This window comes from Balaenoptera musculus, chromosome 8 (genome assembly GCF_009873245.2).
Source record: "Balaenoptera musculus isolate JJ_BM4_2016_0621 chromosome 8, mBalMus1.pri.v3, whole genome shotgun sequence".
In the NCBI taxonomy this organism is placed as follows: Eukaryota; Metazoa; Chordata; class Mammalia; order Artiodactyla; family Balaenopteridae; genus Balaenoptera; species Balaenoptera musculus.
Window position 1 is genome coordinate 70,343,937 of NC_045792.1, and position 6,000 is coordinate 70,349,936.

Here is a 6,000-nt window from a genome sequence, read left to right on the forward strand (position 1 = left end):
CCCTGGTGGCACAGTGGTTAAGAATCCGCCTGCCAGTGCAGGGGACACAGGTTCGAGCCCTGGTCTGGGAAGATTCCCACATGCCGCAGAACAACTAAGCCCATGCACCACAACTACTGAGTCTGTGCTCTAGAGACCGCGAGCCATAACTACTGAGCCCTTGTGCCACAACTACTGAAGCCCATGCACCTAGAGCCCATGCACGGCAACACGAGAAGCCACCGCAATAAGAAGCCTGCGCACCACAACGAAGAGTAGCCCCTACTTGCCGCAACTTGCCTCACACAGCAACGAAGACCAAATGCAGCCAAAAATAAAAATAAGTAAAATAAATTTATTAAAATGAAAAACAACGGAGTGTGTTGTAATAGCATAGGATACCTCTGGAAGGATACAAAAGAAGTTGGTAGTAGTGACTGTGTCTACAAAGAGGACCCGGGAGGCTGGGAGTCAGCAACAGAATGGAGCCTTCCTTTTAACTATATATTCCTTTTATACAGATTGGCTTTGTTACCATGAGTGTGTATTCCTTTCAACTTAGAAGAGAAAAATATGAGAGCTTAATAATTTTGGCATGAAGTATAGTTAGACTGCACTGGATGCTAATACATTTTGATTAGAAGCTGAATGATCAAAAAAAAGATTTTTTAAAAAGTTTATTGGGAAGTGTTGTAAAACAGCTCAGGAAGTATGTGGAATTGTGCAGACTCAGAGGGAGTGAGGAAGGATGGGGTCCTGAGTAGTTCTCATGTTATAAACCTGTTATAAGATCACGGTGGGGTGTTTAAGCTAGTTATCAGTCATTCAAGGACTTGTGTCCAGGATATTCCAACATAGTCCTAGTATTAGATTCAGCTGGGTTCAATAGACATTGATTGAGATCGGCCAGAAGCTGGGCTGAGTGCAAGGGAAAAAATGGTGAATACAGTCTTGACACTGCCCTTGGAAAGCCTGCAGTCTAGTAAACTCCAAAACAACAGAAAAAAACCACAAAAGGTACACAAATACAAAATGTCAATACAGTGTAGTAAAAGCTATGGTAAAATTGTGCACAAGGTCCCAACACAGGAGCTCCCAGCCCCGCTGGAGGGGAGGGCAGGGCAAGGGAGGCTTCCCAGAAGAAGTAGCCCTGAAGAATGAGTAGGAGTTAGTCATGTAAAGGTGGGGAATGGTGTTTCAGGCAGAGGGAAAAGCAAGAGCACAGGTACAGAGGCCTCAAAATGGCTCAGGGTATTTGGGGATACATGGAACTTAAATATCTCCAATATAGGCAATTATTTAAGTAGGTGGCTGAAAGTTTTTTTAAATCTTAGGCCTTTGCAAATTTGTTCACATAAATATATTAACAGATTTTTTTTAACCCACTGTCATATGATGGGTCCTGAGTTTTAACTGGGAAGTATGGTCGCTGTGGCTGACAGTAATCTCTCCATTTTCTAAAATCCTAACATTTAATTACTTACTCAGTTTAGTCCTTAATTACTGCCTATCTTAGAGTGCTTTCAAATTGTTTTGTAATTATAACTTCCATCTATTGAGTTCTTACTGTTAGGCATCGTGCTCAGCATTACAGATACTGTTTTATTTAATCCAAAGCCTAAATTTTTTGCTACTGCTATCCTCAACTTCTCCCAGATAAGATCATAAACTCCCTGAGGGCAGAAACCAAAGTTTAGATCTATGTTTTCCTTTCTCACAACTTCCCTACCCAGCCCTCCTCATTTAACCCCCTTACACACATAACTTCCCTCTCTCCCTTGATCTTACACCGCCTCCAGCTTCTGCCTGATGTTGGTGCCTCAAAAGAACTGTCTCATATTTGCCAACTCTACTTTCTCATCCCCCTGGACTTTCATCCCCCTCCACATACTGAAACATCTCCTATCAAGTCACTATTGACCCACATCTTGCCAAAGACAGGTCAATTCTCTGTCCTCATCCTTCCGGACCACTCAGCATTTTCTGACATTAGTTATCACTCCCTCCTGGAAGCACTTTGTTCTCAAAGCTTCCATGATGCCAGGTTCATCTTGTTTTCCTTCTATCTTCCTGCTTACTTCTTAGTTTCTTATCAGCTCCTTCCCCTTTATCAGACCTCCAAAGTTAGGAGTGCCCCCAAGACCTAGTCTTCAACCCTTTTTTCTTTGTTTATACTGTCTAACTAGGTGAGCTCATCAAGTCCCGTGGTTTTAAATACCATTCCTAGGCCAATGATTCTTAAACTTATATTTCCAGCCCCTGCCTTCTCCCCTGAACTTAAAACTTGTGTAACTGTATATTTGATATCTCCATTTGGATGTTTGATAGGCAACTCAAAATCAAGATGAGCACTAAATGAGAAATTGCAACTCATTATCTCACATCTGTTCCCACTTCCTCATCCCCTCATTCCCCCAGGATTTATCCATCTCTATAATTGGCACCATCAGCCCAGTTACATAGGCCAAAAGGTCAGGAGTTATCCTTGATTCCTCTCATTTCTTCATATCCCAATCAGTAAGTATTACTGGCTTTACCTCCAAAATATACTCTAACACATAAACTGACCATCTTTGCCATCTCTTTGCTGTAATCCTGGTCTAAGCCACCATCCAACCAGTCTTCCCATATCTAGTCTTGCCCCACTAAATTCATTACCCATGAGTAAGTGGACTTTTTTTATTTATTTTCAACTCTCCTTCCCTATCTCGGAGTGCTTTTAAATGGTATATCAGATCACCTCGCCTCTGACTAAAACTCTGTAGTAGCTTCCCATTGCACTGAAAATGAACCTTGCCTTTACTTGCAAACCCTCACAATATCTCATCCCTGTTTACCTCTACTGAATGGCTCCACCCTTTGCACACTATGTTCCAGCAACAGCAGCCTTCTTTTCATTCCTAAAGAGATAAGAACAGGTAAGCTCAGTCCCGCTCTAATGAATTTGCACTAGCTCTTCCCTTTGCGTGGAATGTTGTCTCCTTATTGGCTAGCTCTGTTTTGTTATTCAGATCTCTGCTTAAATGTCACCTCTTTGGGGAGAACTTCCCTGACTACCCAATATAAAATAACTACCTGGTCCTTATGTATATAACATCACTTTATTTTAATGCTCTGTGAAGCATTGATCACCTCCTGATACTTTTAGTTCATTGTCCAAACTAGAAAGTAAGCTCAGTGACAGTGTGGACTTTGTGTTGTTCATCACTAAGTCCTCAGCATTTAGAGCAGTGCCTGGCACAGAGCAGGAGCGTAAGAATTGTTAAATGAATGAATGAATGAATCTACTTTCATTTATTTTTAATATTTTCTCCCCTTCAGTTAAAATGACATAGCCAAGATTTACCTCTTAAAGGGCTTAGAAAGGAGCATGAATTATGAAAGACTAATATTATTTAAATGTAAGCCCTGCTTTGTAAACCAAGGGCAGGGAGCATTTGTACTGCCACGGAAGCATTAAAAAAGATTCAGTTGGGAGTTATTATATAAAATACAAAATTAAATTGGAAACTTTTCAAGGAAGAACTATGCGTGCTTTAAAAAAGGATATCAATTTTGTGCATCATAAAAGTAATATGTGTAGTCTATGACTCACAAGAGGAATGTCTAGCCTACTCTTTTCTCTCTTCCTCTCCCTTCCCTATAAATATCATAAAGAAACAGCTGTGACAGGCACTTGAAAGAGCAGCTAACATTTTCTGAGAGCTTACTATGTGCTAGACTCTAAGAGACTTAATGGATTAACTTATTTATTCTTCACAATAACCCTATGAGGAAGGAAAAATTATAATTCCCATTTTACAGACATGAAGCACAGAGAGGTTAAGTAACTTGCCCTGGGTCACACAGTTAATAAGCGGTGGAGCAGGACAAGTTGACTCCAGTGCCCAAGCTCTTAATCACCTACCATGCTGTCCTAAGGGATGGCATTTCAATGTGTCTGAGTGTTTGTCACCACTATAGTCCTCTTCAAGACTACAGAGGAGGGTGAGTAAGGAAAAATACATTGGGGTGTGGAGTTAATGTCAAACCCAATAACCCAAAGGTTTTTCTTTTTTGTACCATGGACCCTTTTGGCAGTCAGGTAAAGTCTATAGATTCCTTTCTCAGAACAATGTTTCTACATACAAACATTTGGAAGCCAATTATATTAAACTATAGTTCTCAGAATATTAAATCAGCATTTGCTATAGTAATATACATCCTTATTAATGTACAAAATAAGACAAATGGGAGGACAATGGCAGATCTAGTGACTACTGTAATTTCATAGTAGTGTGAGCATAAATGCTATTTCAAAATATTTTTAACTGCTATAATGTGACATAGAAATATCTATTGGTATATCTGTTGGTGACAGTCACAGGTACAGCTAATACTACTATAACTTGTTGCCTACATTAGTAATGAAGGAATTGCTAAATTTCTATTAGAGATTAGTAAAAAAAAAAAAAAAAATGTAATTTTTTTTCCCCATCCAAGATCACAGGCCTCCTGAGTTCTGTCCATGGATATCCTGGGGATTATTTCAGCTGGGTAGGGAGGTCTGTGGGCCTCAGGTTAAAAATCCCTATGAGCCAAGGTAAACTGGGTAAACTGTGGTGACCCACTGTATGGACAAGAAGTGGGTTAAGAAGAGGCCCAGGCACCTGACTGAGAATTCCTGGATTCAGTGGTGTGGACTGTTCGCCCCTTCCCATAAGCCTGTTGATTGACAATGGAAAATTAAATGAATTAAAACTTGTTCTGTGATATCTGAGAATAATTCCTTAAATGTGTTTCTAACATTTCCTGAAACGCAGTATATTGTTACACAAAGTTTAAAAATTAAAGCAAATTTGAGAAAAAACAGATACAAATGGATGGGAGTCTATTTTGGCACTTTGAGGGTTTATAGCTTTGGGACAAATGAGAGGCAGTACACCGTGACGGCAAGCCTTCCTCATTCTGCCACCCCCTACTTCCCAGTAACTTCAAAAGGGGTTAGCAGACAACAAAATGGAGATCAGAGAATAATTTCAGAGCATGTATGGGACAACCCAAGGTGACCAAGAAATGTACTGAAATCCTGCAGTGATTGGGGCACAGATCAGTACAGTGCAGATAGTAACATGAATGTGACATCACTTGTTACTACAATCTGAATAGTCAGAGGAAATTTGAGTTATAGGGAACTTAATTCTACTAGGAAGATTTGTACTATTGTAATAACTATAATAGTTAACATGAATTGAATGTTTACTATGTGCTAGGCACTGTTGGAAGCATTAACATGCATTAACAAATTTAATTCTTAGAGCAAATTTATGAGGTAAGTGCTATTAAAATCTACATTTTATGGTTAAGGAAACTGAGGTACAGAGAGGTAGAAGCATATTCTTGACTTGATTTAAATGTTGTATTGACTGTACACTAGCTGCTGTAACAACAAACTTTGATATCTCAGTGGCTTAATGCAATATAAAGTTATTTCTCTCACACATATGCCCAATAAGAGCTTGGGTATTGAGTGACCCAGACTGATGGAAAGGTCTATCGTCTTCGGTACACTACACCCAAAGTCACTCTGAGGTTTCTTGCACCATCCTGAAGGTGAAATGCACCCAATTCAACTGGCCAGAATTCTCTTGCCTACACCTAACTGCAAGGGAGGCTGGGAAATTTAGTTGAACTGTGGGCCCAGAGGGAAACAAAACCAGTTTGGCAACCAGCTAGCCAGTGTCGGTCAAACTAACAGATCAGATAACTCCACTGGTTCAAGCAGAAAGCTTCCCCTTTTTCTTTCAAAATGTGCTCCTTAAAGAACTAAAACCATTTTTTTTTTTTCCGGCCGTGTCGCAGGGCATGTGGGATCTTAGTTCCCCGACCAGGGATGGAGCCCGTGCCCCATGCAGTGGAAGCACGAGGTCTTAACCACTGGACCACCAGAGGAGCCCCCTAAAGGCACTTTTAGATGAGCTTAGTGCATGGCTTTTTTTTTTTTTTTAAAGAAGGGAAAGATAATTATTTGCCTCTATGCTG